Genomic DNA, 17080 nt, shown 5'->3' on the forward strand with positions numbered 1-17080 from the left:
TTTCCCAAGCTGTCAAGTATCAGGGGGTAGCCGTGTTAGTCTGTATCCACAAAAATAAGAAGGAGTCTGGTGGCACCTTAAAGACTAACAGATTTATTTGGGCATAAGCTTTCGTGGGCAAAAACCTCACTTCAGATGCATGGAGTGAAAGTTACAGATGCAGGCATTATATACTGACACATGGAGAGAAGGGATTACCTCACAAGTGGAGAACCAGTGTTGACAGGGCCAATACAATCAGGGTGGATGTAGTTCACTCCCAATAATAGATGAGGCGGCTCTGTCAACCACCCTATACCAGAAACCTACTGACTGCTATACCTACCTACATGCCTACATTCCATCCAGGACACATCACATGATCCATTGTCTACAGCCAAGCCCTAAGATACAACCGAATTTGCTCCAATCCTTCAGACAGAGACAAACACCTACAAGATCTTTATCAAGCATTCTTAAAACTACAATACCCACCTGGGGAAGTGAGGAAACAGATTGACAGAGCGAGACGGGTACCCAGAAATCACCTACTACAGAACAGACCCAACAAGGAAAATAACAGAACACCACAGGCCATCACGTACAGCCCGCAGCTAAAACCTCTCCAGCGCATTATCAATGATCTACAACCCATCCTGGACAATGATCCCTCACTCTCACAGACCTTGGGAGGCAGGCCAGTCCTCACTTACAGACAACCTGCCAACCTTAAGCATATCCTCACCAGCAACCACGCACTGCACCATAACAACTCTAACTCAGGAACCAACCCATGCAACAAACCTCGATGCCAACTCTGCCCACATATCTACACCAGCAACACCATCACAGAACCTAACCAGATCAGCTACAACATCACCGGCTCATTCACCTGCACATCCACCAATGTTATATATGCTATCATATGCCAGCAATGCCCCTCTGCTATGTACATTGGCCAAACTGGACAGTCACTACGCAAGAGGATAAATGGACACAAGTCAGATATTAGGAATGGCAATATACAAAAACCTGTAGGAGAACACTTCAACCTCCCCGGCCACACAATAGCAGATGTAAAGGTAGCCATCTTACAGCAAAAAAACTTCAGGACCAGACTCCAAAGAGAAACTGCTGAGCTCCAGTTCATTTGCAAATTTGACACCATCAGATCAGGATTAAACAAAGACTGTGAATGGCTATCCAACTACAGAAGCCGTTTCTCCTCCCTTGGTGTTCACACTTCAACTGCTAGCAGAGCACCTCACCCTCCCTGATTGAACTAATCTCGTTATCTCCATACTGATTTATACCTGCCTCTGGAGATTTCCATTACTTGCATCTGAAGAAGTGAGGTTCTTACCCACGAAAGCTTATGCTCCCAATACTTTTGTTAGTCTTAAAGATGCCACAGGACCCTCTGTTGCTTTTTACAGATTCAGACTAACACGGCTACCCCTCTGATACTTAAAAGTAACTATTCTTGAACAAAAAAACTTCAGAAACAGACTTCAAAGAGAAACAGCAGAACTAAAATTCATTTGCAAATTTAACACCATTAATTTGGGCTTGAATAGGGACTGGGAGTGGCTGGCTCATTACAAAAGCAGCTTTGCCTCTCCTGGAATTGACACCTCCTCATCTATTATTGGGAGTGGACTACATCCACCCTGATTGAATTGGCCCTGTCAACACCGGTTCTCCACTTGTGAGGTACTCCCTTCTCTTCATGTGTCATTATATAATGCCTGTATCTGTAACTTTCACTCCATGCATCTGAAGAAGTGAGGTTTTTTACCCACGAAAGCTTATGCCCAAATAAATCTGTTAGTCTTTAAAATGCCACCGGACTCCTTGTTGTTCCCAAGCTGGGCCCCCAGTAATGAAGGGCCCCCAAATCAGTGATTACTTTTGAAAATCTTGACAATGCACTCCTGCAGCCAAAGTAATGGCCTAGCTGTGCAAAGATCTATCACACATTTCAGCTGTCTCTGGCACCCAACACTCTTCTGCCACCCACACAAACTACCCAATTATGTAAATAAACAGATGACTCAGTAAATCATAACAAAATGATGGTTAAACCAGGTGGAAATGTTTAATATGTTATAAAATATTTTCTTTTTAAAGACTGGGGGTGGAGGGTGGGGGGAAGAATAGACACCTGCATAGCATATCTACACATATAATGTATGAGCTCAAACTAAGGTGCTGGTATGACATACTTACACTGTTTGGCAGCCAGACACACTACCTGTAGTGACTCTGGATGTGGCCCTGCTCTCCTGTTAAATTGCATTTAGCAGGAGATGGGGGTGCCCCTTAGGGAGTTAGAGAGGACCTTGGGGCCCACATTCAGTGGGGAGGAGATCTTGAAGAACTTTGATCTAGTGTAGCCCCTGCCCCATAGCAGGATTGTAGCAGAGGAAAAAGATGTCTGGAACAGCTGTGCTATGGAGACCTGACCCACTTCGGAATGGGGCAGCAGCACCACGGGGGGGACGTTACAGTGGGGAGGGGCACAAGAGACACTACAAGGTGAGGGGGAGACATTGTGGGGTAAAGGAAGAGAGACATTAAGGGAAAGGAGGGAGACTAAGGTGAAATGTGGGAGAGAAAGAAGGAGGCTCTTTGAGGAGGCAGAAGGGGACAGAAAGGCTATCATAGAGGAGAAGAGAGGCTGAATAGGGAAGCTAAGGAAGATTGGGGAGAAGAGGGAAAATGTGAGGATCTGGGCAAGGGGAGAGGGGAATTAAAATGGGGAGTTGAAGACAAGAGGATAGATAGTAAACAAGAAAAGAAAAACAATATTGTTTGACAGGGTTTTGGGGAAGGATGAGGGGTTTTTCTCCTGTTGATTTGATTGAGAGACTTTTCTGGAGTATTTTCACTTTTATTATTTGTTGGCTGAGGTAAACTGTTACCTCCATTTGATCACTGCAGGTTGCAAGCTGCTGGAGTTAGTTGATTTGTATAATAGTATTGATGCTGCTGGGTGATTATTGTAAATTTAATTATTGTTAGAGTGCTCAGAGCTTTTGTTTTTTATGTGATATTTAAATTAATAAATAGAGAAAGGAAAAGAGTGGGGAGAGATAAAAGTGAAATAGGTGAGAGAAAGGTGGCTAAAGAGCAAGAGAAAGGAATAACGAATGGAAAAAGCAAGACCATACACGTTTCATTCCACTGGTATTTGTTACATGTTATATTTTCCTGGCAGAAGAGAAAACATTGAAAAAATGGAGGAATACAATTGGAAGCTGATCAAGGGAGGGGCATCTCCAGGTTGATTGCAACCATGGGAACACATTTGGGGCTTATGATGGCCCAGGAGAATAGGCCATTACAATCTGACCATTGCATTATCTGTCATTGCTTGATATTTAGAAGTGGATAAGTATCTTGGGTAAGGCTAAGTTTTTGTCACAGATATTTTTAGTAAACATCAGGGACAGGTCACAGCCAATAAACAAAAATTCATGGAAGCCTGTGACCTATCCCTGATGCTCACTAAAAATATCCCTGACAAAAGGGGTAGACAGGTTCAGCACCCACTGCTGATGGGGCGCCCATGTCCCCCACCACTACGGTCAGTGGGAGATCTGGGGTCCCCCACCGCTGTGGGGAGTGGGAGATCTGGGGCCCCTCGCCTGGGGGTGGCTGGGCACTCATGGGAGTCGCCTGCCACCCACCATGGCTGGCAGCTGCAGGTAGTCCCCGGCTGGACAGCTGCAGAGTGTCCCCACCAGTGCTCTGATGTGACACCAAGCATTCTCTCTTGCAGGTGCTTGGCTTGCTGGTTCTTGCTCACATGCTCAGGGTCTAACTGATTTGCCATATGAGGGGTTGGGAAAGAATTTCCCCCCAGGTCAGATTGGGAGTGACACTGGGGTTTTTGTCTTCCACTGCAGCAAATGGGTGCAGTTCACATGCTAGGATTACCTAGTTACATCTCACTTAATCATTTCCAAATCATTGTGGGGGCCTCAGGCACTAGTGTACCTTGGTCCCTCCTATTTTCTTCCAGTGACACATAATAGTTAGGGCCCTACCAATTTCACGGCCATGAAAAACGCGTCACGGACCGTGAAATCTGTTTTTTTGTGTGCTTTTCCCCACTATACAGATTTCACAGGAGAGACCAGCATTTCTCAAATTGGGGGTCCTGACCCAAAAGGGATTTGTAGGGGGATCACAAGTTTATTTTAGGGGGAGTTGCAGTATTGCCACCCTTACTTCTGAGCTGCCTTCAGAGCTGGGCTCCCAGCCAGCAGCCAGCACTCTCCAGCTGCTCTGAAGGCAGCACCGCCGTCAGCAGCAGTGCAAAAATAAAGGTAGCAGTACTGCACTCCCCCCGCCTACAATAACCATGTGACACCCCCCCACACACAACTCCTTTATGGGTCAGGACCCCTAAAATTACAACACTGTGAAATTTCAGATTTAAATAGCTGACATCATGAAATTTACAATTTTAAAAATCCTATGACTGTGAAATTGACAAAAATGAACTGTGAATTTGGTAGAGCCCTAATAATAGTGTAGTCTCCTATGGACTGTAATACTTTGGTCTAATTTCAGTTGTGTTCAGTTTAGTGTGCAGGTGCTAGCTGGTGCTGGTGGCCTGTGATATACAGGTGGTCTGTCTACATGATCGGGTGGTCCCTTCTGGCCTTACCATCTGTGTTGTCATAGAGTTTTTTGGCCACATTCATTTTTAAGCATTTTCCTTTTATTAAGAGCCAAGGTGAGTAGGAAACATGAATTCATTTTTACTGAGACAAGAGCAATTGACCAATTGTGGGAACACTCGCATTTCAGGGCTTTAGCTAGTGAATTTTGTAGTGTAAACCCTCCTAGTTTTGAATTTTGAAACAAATTTGTACAGCACATGCTCACCCCCTAAACAAAGCACCTAAGGAGGGACAGTAGAGGTGCTCATTTTTTTTTTTTTGGTGCACACTTGATTTCATTTCAATGGTTGTCCCAGCTGCTGGGCCATCCTGTCTCCCATTACCCACACTATCTGATTCTGGTTCCAGACCTGCTCAAGAACTTAGGAGGAAAGCCCCAAAATCAAACCCTGTCTCTACCCACAACCCACAGGAGAGACTCTACCCCTGTATTTCTAATTGATGGCAAGGCTGCCTAGAGCTGCGGATAGGCATTCTTCTGATGTTGTTAAAATGACCTAATTAAAGTCTAATACGGATTAAAGACTCAACATTTCCATATCATAGATTCATAGAAGATCAGGGTTGGAAGAGACCTCAGGAGGTCATCTAGTCCAATCCCCTGCTCAAAGCAGGACCAACCCCAACTCCCACTATGCCTACTCATTTTCTGCACATCTCCTCTAAGCCTCTCCTACAACTACCTTCATATTTCTCCTTATCTCCTTTATCCAGCCTCCAACTTCTCTGGTGCTGTGACTCCTCTCCTGACCCTCCTCCATGCCTTGGCCCCCTTCATCATTTTCCCTCCAGGCCCTGCCAATCTCCTGCCTCCACAGAGTCCCATGTTCCAAGAGTGGGGAGCACAGCTCTATGCCATCTCTCCACACCCTATGTTCCCTAACCCAGTTCATATCCTCCTGGTTCCCTCCAATCCCTCAACACCCTCTTCCAGACTCTTTGTCCCCTGCTTCCATTATAATTAATGGCAACTCTACATTGTATTCAATGGTGGAAGGAATGGGCCTCAAAGCAGGTGTTCAAGCAATAATGTCTCTTCCAATACATCCTATGTCTTTTTGATAGTATATAGTGGTTCTGATCTGAAAAGTTCAGTTTATCGCTTGTGTTACTGGAAACAAAAATTACCCTGCGAACATCAGCAGACGCAAAAAGAAGAACAGGAGGACTTGTGGCACCTTAGAGACTAACAAATTTATTAGAGCATAAGCTTTCGTCCATTCTATATGCATCCGAAGAAGTGGGCTGTAGTCCACGAAAGCTTATGCTCTAATAAATTTGTTAGTCTCTAAGGTGCCACAAGTACTCCTGTTCTTCTTTTTGCGGATACAGACTAACACGGCTGCTACTCTGAAACCTATCAGCAGAAGCAATTCCATTGAAGTTGATGGAATTATGTCTGTTTATGCTAGTGGCAAATTTGGCCCATAGTCAACTTCTGGCCTTTCTTCAATGGTTGAAGTTTTGTTACTTTTTTTTAAGAAGGAGAAAGCTGAGCAAAAACAAGCACAGCAAATAATGTTTAATATTTAGCATTTTTACATAGCACGTTAGATCTGCAAGGCATGCTGTGCAAATAAAAATGAACGATTGCACACAGTACCACTGCGATGTAGGTGGGAAAGTATTGTACTCATTTTACACATGGAGACGGTGAGGAAGAGAGGGGAAATGACTTGCCCCTGACCACGCATGGACAGAGTCAGGATTATAATTCAGGATTTACAACCACATGCTCTTTCCGTTGGACTACAGCAGAACCTCAGAGTTACGAACATCTCGGGAATGGAGGTTGTTCATAACTCTGAACAAAATGTAATGGTTGTTCTTTCAAAAGTTTACAACTGAATGTTGACTTAATACAGTTTTGAAACTTTGATATGAAGAAAAATGCAGCTTTCCCTTTATTTGTTTTTAGTAGTTTATGTTTACCACAGTACTGTACTGTATTTGCTTTTCTTTTTGTTTGTCTCTGTTGCTGCCTGATTGTGTACTTCTGGTTCCAAATGAGGTGTGTGGTTGAAAGTTCAGTTCATAACTCCAATATTGTAACTCTGAGGTTCTACTGTATTTTAATAGATTTTTTTTTCTTTTTAGTGAAAAGATAATACCTGGAGTGAATGATTATTTAAAAAAAAACTGTGCAGCAAGTGAAGCGATTGTCATTCCACAGTGCAGCACTTCTCTCCTGTGGTGCTTGAAAAGAGACACTCTGAACCTCCATAGATATCAAGGGGAGATGAAGGCACTGCTGACTGAAGTCACTTTGATGGCTAAAGTCACTTGGTCTGGTGACTCAATTGCTATTCGTTCATTATAATGATAGTTTCTAAGCCCCCACCACTATCCGAGTGAGAGGAGGGTACTGGAAGTACAAGCAATGCTATGTTGTACCAACCAGTGCCTGCAAAATGAAAGATTCTCTAAAAAGCCCAATTTGCCAAAGACTAAAGTAAAATGAATTAGTTTCTGTTGCAACATTCTTTTGCTTCCAGCTGCACTGGATACACATCACGGTGTTCCCAGAGATCGATGAGAGCTCCTGCTGCTGGCAGGCATGAATGGAGGAAGTTCCCCATTGTGACTCCTCTATCAGAATCTATTATCTCCAGGCCTGCTGGGGAAGTTAGAGGGAAGAGTTATCTTGCACAAGACAAACAAATAAACAAAGATTTGAGCTTTCTAAAATATTCTGCCTGGAAGGAGAAGAAGTTCTAACTTCTCAACTGATCTCCACTGTTTGTGGAGAGATGAGATTAAATGAACCTGGAGCTCTGTGTGGGTTCTGCAAAGGAACATTTGGTTTGAGACATAACAATTGGCCACCAGCTGTCTGAGAAAGAAGGTGTCAGGTAGGTGCCAGGTCTCAGGGGGCTAATGTTGGGACCTGCCCTTTTTCTACATTTGTATGAACAATGTGACATCCTGAATGTATCTCTCTGAGAGGTGCTCAGATACTATAGTGTGCAGGGCCGGCTCCAGGCACCAGCCCACCAAGCATGTGCTTGGGGCGGCACCTGAAGGGGAGGGGGGCGACGCGGCGGGGCCCCGACCGGGCTGGCCGGCCCTCCCCCCGGTGCTCCGGCGGGTCGGGGAGAGCGGAGAGCCGCGGCGGGCTCTCCTCCCTCCCCCTGGAGCTCTGGCCGCCGGGGGCTCTCCGCCCTCCCCCTGGCGCTCTGGCCACCGGGGAGAGCGGAGAGCCCCAGCCGGGCTCTCCTCCCTCCCCCCGGTGCTCTGGCTGCCAGGGAGAGCAGAGAGCCCCGGCCAGGCTCTCCGCCCTCCTCCTGGCACTCTGGCCGCCGGGGGCTCTGCGCCCTCCCCCTGGCGCTCTGGCCACTGGGGGCTCTCCGCCCTACCCCCGGTACTCTGGCCACCGGGGAGAGCGGAGAGCCCCAGCCGCCCTCCTCCTGGCGCTCCCGCCAGTCGGGGATTGCGGGCCCACGGCCAGGCTCGGCGCCCTCCCCTGCCGCGCTGGGGGGAGGCGGGGGGGCACGGCGGGTGGCTTTTTTGCCTAGGGCAGCAAAAAAGCCAGAGCCGGCCCTGATAGTGTGAGCCTGATACAAGAATCTCTATAGAATATAGCAGTACATAGAATAGAAGCATTCATTTTATACTGCTGAGTGATAATGCAGGAATCTTGGAACACAGAAGTCAACACAAAAGATGTTGCTCATCTCAAGCACAAAATTTTCCTTCCACATTTTTCATAGGAACCCCCCCCCCCCCACACACACACACACACATGTTTCAACTATCTGTAAGAATCATGCAGCTGAATCATCAGGCACGAGTTTGAAAATGTATGTTGGGATGGGTTTGGGGGCCTTGCTAATTTGGCTGATGTACATGTATAGCTTGTTATACTGGTAAGGAAGGCAACACAGTCGCAATGATGTAGGACTGCCAGAGTAGGATATTTTTCTTCTAAAGGGGGTTACCTCCATCCTTGATGGTTCACCCTAGTATTTGGGGCACCTGACCTTTTCCAGCTGCATAACTATAGCACTCACCTCTGCCCTCAGAGATGTCAGGGCACAAGCCTCTGTGATATCCCTGCTGCACAGCTGGTGTCAGGGCACAGCTCTCTGTGCTGTCTGGCTTCAACCATCTCTACCCAGCTGCAGGGTTGATCTAAAGGCATTAGCCTCTGTGGGTTCCTTGCCTCACCCACCTCTAATAATCTGCAAAGTTGATGTCAGGGCACTGGCCTTTGTGAGGGACCTATCTCACTCTTTTCTGTCCTTCTGCATGACTGATGTCAGAGCACAGGCCACTACGAGGTGTCTCATTTTCCCACCTTTAACTGGCTGTAGGACTGATGTCATGGTGTGAGCCTTTGTGAGGTCTTTGTCTCATCCTTCCCACTCTGCAATGGTGATGTCATGGGATGGGTCTCTAATGATCCTGCCTCACTCACCTCCATCTTTCTATAGACTGAACAGAAGCTTCTTTGAGGTCCCTGTGTCATCATAACTTCTTACCCACTGCAAGGCTGATGTCAATACACAGTCCTCTCTGCCTGTTGTTAGTAATAGTGAAGCAGAGTCATAAGGAGGAGTTTGAAGGATAATGAGAGCTTTGTGGATGTCTATAGAGAGCTCCTCCCAAGCGTGGGAGAAAGCACAAAGGTGCTTGTTTGAAAATTTAACAAGTGGATGGTGGAGGCTGGTATCGTGGGCAGATCAGAGGCAGGAGTCAACATCTCAGTAGGAAATGAGAGATGATTCATAGGCTGGGGACAGGTCATAAAGGGCCTGGAAAGTGACGACAGCTTATATTTGATGTAATAGAGAAGGGAAGCCAGTGGAGGGAGACAAAGGATGGGTGACGTGGTCAAAGTGATGGGGTAGGAAAATGATCTTTGCAGCGGCATTCAAATGGACATGAGTGAGGCATACCTTTACCTCCGCCCTGCAATACAGCTAGTGTCCTCTGGGAGGTCCCTGCTTCACCTACCTCTACCTTGCTTTAGGATTGATGTCATGGTGAAATCCTTTGTAAGTTCCCTGCTCCTGCCCCTCTCTGGGGCTGATGTCAAAGCATAGGCCTCTGTGAGGCCCCTACCTCACCCAGCTCTACTATGATGAGGGGCTGGCTAATAGCATGGTATAAACTTTTGAGTTTATACCAATGCACACCTTGCTTCTGTATTGAACTACTGAGCTGTTCTCACTTCAGATCTGCATGAAGATAAAAAGGCATGTAGAAAATGGTCCTTTCACAATGAAAAACTATTTTTATGAAATTCTTCTATGAATATAGGGAAGCTATATAGAAATCACACATTAAAACGCTGATCACAATAAACTCTGTTGTCTGCCTATCAGCTACTCAGTAGCCCATTCAGCTTCAGAGCTTATATCTACTAAGCCACTGCATCTCACCTACTGATCTTTTTTTTCAACACATTACAGCATGTGCTGATACTAATTGTTGCCCACAGATGGCAGTGATCCTTCACTATTATTACAAGAGTGAACCACCAGAATTTCCTCTCTGCCTCAGGCATATATGTGGACATCCACTAATCAGTTCCATTCCTGCCCAAGCTCTCTTTGAGGTACTGTGATTCAGCTTCTTGTGAGCTACATTAGCAGACAACTGGCTCTGGTCCTCTGCTTTATCTCTAAGGCCTGTAATACAATTTGTACAATGGGGGGTGAATTCGCCCGTCAGAGTTAGGGATATCTGCTGAAAAATTCATTCAAATCCAGCACATGAAACTATCACAATGTGAGTTGAAGGGGAGCATGCTACTGAAGTGTGAATCTTTCTACTAAGTATCTGGTCAAGCTAATTCCCAGCAGGAAAAGAGGAAGCAAATAAAACTTTAAAAAATATCTATATATAGTTGATGCTTATTGCTATTTGTAAAGGGCTCATTGTGGGTTTTTTGTTTGTTTTGTTTTTTTATGTGTCCATAGTAGGTGGTGAGCACAGTGTTTAAATCTGGATAGATAGATAGATAGATAATTAGATTAAAGGACTCTGAATAAAAATAATGCCTTCAAATACAAAAATAACTAGCAAGCACCATTTAACTTATTTTGTGTATTAGAGCAGTTTTTTACAATAAAATCTGGAAATTTCCCCTCTCTCTGGAATGGGTAAACCATTTTAAACATTTCCCCCTTTTCCAAGATGGACTATGAAGAATTTCAAAGCAAAGGGCAATATCAAGAAGAAAAAGCAAAACAAGAAGTTGCTTTTTACTTATCCTTGGCCTTTCTCTCTAATAAATTCACTGCCCAAATGCTAATTAAGTATGTGGGATTTTTTTCTGCTCATGGATCAGAAGTGACCCACATGCAGCTGTGAACATCTGGCATACAAGTAGAAATCCATCACATATGGTGCCATCTGCATCTTGATATGTCAATGAGCCATATTTTACTGTCATTTATGTCCTTGCAACTCCATTGAATTTAGTAGAGTTGCATATGTGTAACTGAGGGCAGAGTTTAACCCCGGGACTTAATAATTAATGTTAAATATTTGATTTATACAGCTCCCCAAATGAAATTCTGTCTTACACCAGTGACTACACTCTGTTAACTTCAATGGGGTAATGAGAGTAAAATTTGGCCATGTATCTTTAAAACTCCCCCTGGACTTTAAATGGACTCACTCTTGCTAGTCTTTGCCAGGGTTTTGCACTGGGTGGAAGGTGTCTGTTGGAGGTGAGTGTCCTGACAATAATGATAGTAAGGGGCAGGTCTATCTGATGTTACTGACTCAGTACCTCTAACTTGCTGCTGGGCTACTTTCAAGTTATAGGGTACTGTGAAGTCTCTGAAGTACTGCTATCTTGTTGTCACAGGACAGGGCTCTGTGAACTCACTGGTGCAGTGCCTCAGACTTTCAGGTCTGACATAAGACACAGGCCTCTGAGGTCTGGTCTATACTACCCGCCTGAATCGGCGGGTAGAAATCGACCTCTTGGGGATCGATTTATCGCGTCCCGTCGGGACGCGACAATCGATCCCCGAATCGGCGCTCTAACTCCACCAGTGGAGGTGGTAGTAAGCGCCGCCGACAAAAAGCGGCAGAAGTCGATTTTGCCGCCGTCCTCACAACGGGGTAAGTCGGCTGCAATACGTCGAATTCAGCTACGCTATTCACGTAGCTGAATTTGCGTATCTTAAATCGACTCCCCGCTGTAGTGTAGATGTACCCTGAGTAATACTAACTCTGCAGCTACAGCTGTCTGGAATGATGCCCAGCCAGGAACCTCTACTAGGTCATTGGCCCAGGACCTGTATCTCCCTCAGATAATGTCTAGGTGGGGTCTTTTGCTAAGCTCTAACTTGTTGGTCTGGTATCCAGGGCCAACCTTTGTGAGCTTACTAGTTTGCTGGTTGGATACCAATCTATATCTCTCCTGCAGCTGTCACTTTAGTCTCTGGGTGCCAACCATGCAGGTATGGTGGATAAACTGTTTTGTACATTGTTTAAATTCACCTACGCCATGGGAGAAAAAACTAAGTAGAAAAAAATACAAGGTTGGTAACACTATCTGCACTTCAGAAAAGGATCTCTTAAATGACTCACATTATAGCTTAGGGATTTAGGATTTGAACAGTAAAATAGGCTTTTTAACGGAAATCCATCAAATTAAAAACCACACTTCTATCTGCAATACTTTTTTTACCTACCATTGAACCAAAAGATTTTTTTAAACAAATATTTTTTTCAGTGTGTTCACTTGGTGCATTTTGTTAGCATTTTGTGCAGTCAGTTTCACATGATCTGCATCCAGTAACTTTGTGTAAAAACATTTCACATACCAAGCAAAGCCAGAATCATCTGGCATACAGTTAGATAAGTACAGATGGTGCCACCTGCATCATCTAGCAAGAATACTATCCTGCCAGGTCTTGTAGACAATGACCTACTTAAATGTAAAAGAATACCACTAGCACTTCGCTACATCCAGCACAGAATGATTACAGCTTCCGGAAGAAGTAATAGAAAATGACAGAGAGGAAGCATTAAGGATAAAGACTTTTACATTGAGATACACTTTTTAAAAGGAGAGAATTGAAAAACATTTGTGTCCCTTTGCTGCTGTTGAAACATTTTCTGTCACACAACCTAGCTTCTCTGTCTAGAGATGGGATCAAGAAGCCACAGAATTCAGGTTTGGATAGATATTTCAATTGCTCCCTCTCCCCCGACATAGCTTAAGGCTGTTCAAATTCATCGTTATGGTTCAAGCCCAGCTCCACTTTCCACTTGTTTTTACAATGAATTTGTAATTGTGTAGTGTTTGTGACTTCATATGCTATTGCCATGGAAATGAGTGGAGTCACAAGTTCAGTTTCCGGACCTTACTCCTCAATTAAGAAGGGAGGTTAAAATGGATTTGGAGTAGAGCTGAGTGAATAACTGATATTTTCAGTTTGGTGGCCTGACTGAAACATCAGGAAAAAAATTATTTGAGTTTGACCCTAAACAAATAATTAATTTTTTTTTTTTTGGCAAACTGAAAAAGTAGACAAAATTTCATTTTCAGGGTAATTTTTTAAAAACTTTTTAAAAAATACAATTGTAGTAAAGTTCAATTCCAAAAGACATTTTGTATTTTTTTTAAAAAAAAGAAATGTTTCATTTTGAAAATGTCAAAACAAAACATTTAGATTTTTTTCAGAACTTTCTTTTCTTTTTCCTGCCTGAAAAAATTCAGTGAATTCACAGAATGTTTCAGTTGATTCAATCTGCATTTCCCCCTCTCCCACCTTAAAAAAAAAAAAAAAAAAAAAGTTTCAGCCAAAATTTTCTGTCCAATTCTAGTTAGGAGGTAGAAATTAGTATCCGAACACACATCTCTGATAAGTTGTAAGGATAATTGAATGAAAGGTCACACATTTCTTTGATAAAGCAGTAGGGGCAACTGAATGAAAGGTAAATAGAGGAATGTAAAAGACAAGTATATTTGAGCTTCCCTCAGTGTGAATGTAGTCCCTCTTTAAATCAACTCAATTGATTATGTTCATATTAGCAGCGTTCCATTCTCTGACATAGACATATATACAATAAATTGCTTTTCACTTTTACTGTCTGTTGGGGACCTAGAGATGGACACCCTTTTAGCTAACAAGAGAAACAAGTATCACTCTGATTATATACATAACCTACCCAAGATTTAGCCCGTTCAGGTAATGTCATTAGAATATGTCCCTAAATGAACAGGCATTTAAAAACAGAATATTTCAGTTTCTTTTTCAGGTTTGTTATTTTGATACTTGATGAAACTTTACTTCCTGCCAAATAAAAATGAAAAGATAAATAAACAGACAGCCTCAAGTAAACAGTATCAGTACAGGTATTTTCCTCTTATCTGATTTCATCTCCATCCCATGTGTGAGAGAAGGGCCTATTCAGTTCTATATAGCTTTTTGAATGTATTGGTATTTTAATCTCTTTAATGTTATAAAAATTGCATCTACTAGTGACTGGCAAAGTCCAAAAGTTTCAGAAGTTCAATCAGGATATATACTCAGACTTACCTTCTTTGTTTAGAGATAAAGCTAAAATGCTCATGAGATCAGGATTTTTTTTTTTCTGATGTTCCCAGTGGTGGAAGGGGAGTTATATCTGCCACACTGGAAATACCACCTTAACAGCCTTTCTTTTGGTATTTTGATGCTTTAGTTCCAAGTTCAGATGAGGAAATACAGAAGAACATTCACACAGCGCACACACTGTTCACATTATGCACAAAGAGAGAGTTAACTGAATGTTTTAAAGAACTTCAGCAAAAGATTACTGCTCAGTCTGAATTTTAGGATAAAGGTCAGGGTGATCCTTATTTTATTGAGCTAGTTTTACCTATTCTTAATTGTAACTACTTGCTCAGAAGGATTTTTCAAAGGATAAAAAAATGTTTTCTTCTCTTAATATACTACTGGATGGTGTATATTAAGAGTGATGGACATAGGGTATAAGAACTTGAATGGAATAGAATAGACCCTTTGCATGTAAGAATTAAAAGGACACAGTAGTAGCCTAGTTTCAGCTCTTTTATACAAAACACAATTCTGAAAGTTTTTAACTCTTTTATTTGTAAAAAGATAGAAAACTAGTCTGAAGACCTAATAAAGACTGCTAGAATTACGGTTTCATAGACTACATATAGAATTGATATAGAACTAGTAGGAGAACATATATGATGGACGATTATAACAATTATGCTTATATTTTTGTGGTGCTGGAGGGTGTTAAGATAAATGTTGATGTCCTTATCTTTTTACTTATAGGCTCTGGAATGAGTTTTATGAAAAGTATAAGCAGACTATGTCATATTGTAAAACGATCTGTTTTACTGTGCTAAAATAATGTGCAGGATAACTTTTTGCCAAGGAAGCAAGACTTGTTAAAGTCAGATTGAACATGATATAATGAAAAGAAATGTATGGTGGTTTTATGGCTTAGCTCGTATAATTGATTTAAATAGAACCCAATTAAATGTCACTTATTTAAAAAAAAAACAACCCTGTTTCAAGAACTCTTCCAACAGAAAGTAATTCTGCAGTAATAAGCAATAGAATGGCACTTGATACTCCGGTTACAACAGTACCTCACACATACCTAGTCATGGGAGAACATCTAACAGTGCATGGACCATAAACATCACTGGACAGCATCTGGAAATTAACTTTCAGCTCCTGTGAACCTCAGTCAGCATGGTTGTTGCATAAATATATAATTAGGCAAAACAAGACTGTCCGTGATATAACACTGCCCCTCCCATCTCTACATTTATTTCTCCATATCCCTCTGGCTTGGGAGCTAGACCAACATAAGCAAACACAGAAATAATCAGCTACTTTTTTGCATGTAACTTTGACAAATTATCTGCCAGCCTAGTAATAGGCATATTACTAAATTGCTTAGTGTCTCCTGATTACCAGACATAAACTTTATCAAGGGAGGTTTGCTTTCCAAGAGAACTGCTATATAACCTCATCTGCTTCAAGCCCTGCTGTGTGGCACAGTATCTATCCCTCAGATGACATGTCTAAAACAGAGGGTGAAGAATTAGATACTTTGGCATACACTTTGTAAAACCCCACAAGATGATTTCATTCAAGGATGTAGAATTCAATCTGTAAATTCAAATTGTTTCCCATAATTTTCCTTGAATTTCGTTAAAAGAATGCAGTAAAACCATCCATCTCTTACAATAATTCCTCATGTAACATCCATGTCAGAACTGAAAAACTGCTAATATTAATATTTCACTTTTCATAACAAAGGGGTTCTTGTAGCTGTAATAAAAAGAAAATGGCAAAGGACAATATTACCTGGACCAAAGGGCATTTGTTTCTTTGAAGAGTTGTTTGTGTGAATCCCATATTAATGAGCCACTTCTCCAGTAAAAGAGGCCAAAGAAAATCCTGTTGCTTTCTGAAAGCTGTTCCTCAAGAGATCCCATCCACTGGAGAAAGAGTACCTGGCTATTAATAGCAGAAGCTCTCCTTGGCCTCAATTATCTGCTGGGGCAATTTTTCATGCTTAAGATAAACCATTGAACCCTCTCAGACTTCATTTGAATTAACAAAACTAATTTGTGGATAACTTGATGGTACATTGCTCTATAAAGATAGAACTTCTCAATGCTATGTCAGACAGGAAAATGTAATAGTTTATTATTCTATTTGTCCCAAGTAACAGGGATGAATAGATAAATTACAGGTCAATAAGGAATCGGAACTGATCTAGCTCATCTAGGAGCCCTGCTCTGCATTATGAAAGTTCTGAGAGCAGAGTCCAAAAAATTAGGATGGGGTGGTGGGCTCTTCTTTCCATTCCGATTGGGAACTGTGATTTTTGATCTCTGTTTAGGAGTTTTCCTTTCTCTCTCATTAGACAGAGGCTTGGTAGATACTTCAGATCATGACCAGAAGGGATGAATGAAGTGATTTGGGTTTTTGCACACATCAAGGCTTTGATAGCCATATATTTCCTTAACCTCGAGTGTACATACTGAATGGCAATATGTCCATTAAACACTTTATTCCCTCTGAGTTTTTTTGTTTGTTTGTTTGTTTTGGTCTTTGAGCTGGTTGGAGACACCAGGGTGGATACCTATCCCCATTCAAATCAATGACAAAACTCCAATTGACTTCAGTGGGGGCAGGATTTCAGCCCAAGATGGTAGGAGATATAGGAATTTTCCACGGGGAAGAGGGAACCCAGTTGGCAGGTCAGTAGACAGTCGGTGTAAGTGATCAAGACGTTGTGGGAAAAGTCAGGGGCATTCTCAAAAGCTGCTACATCCCCCATCTCTCTTAATGGAGTATACATTGGCCTGCCTAGCTGTAAGCTGCAAAACAAATGAGAGAGAGGACCTTTATTATAAAATGGACTGTTTTACTGATCTTAGTATTTGTATTGTTTTGAGG

Source organism: Chrysemys picta, chromosome 6, assembly GCF_011386835.1.
Source record: "Chrysemys picta bellii isolate R12L10 chromosome 6, ASM1138683v2, whole genome shotgun sequence".
NCBI lineage: Eukaryota > Metazoa > Chordata > Testudines > Emydidae > Chrysemys > Chrysemys picta.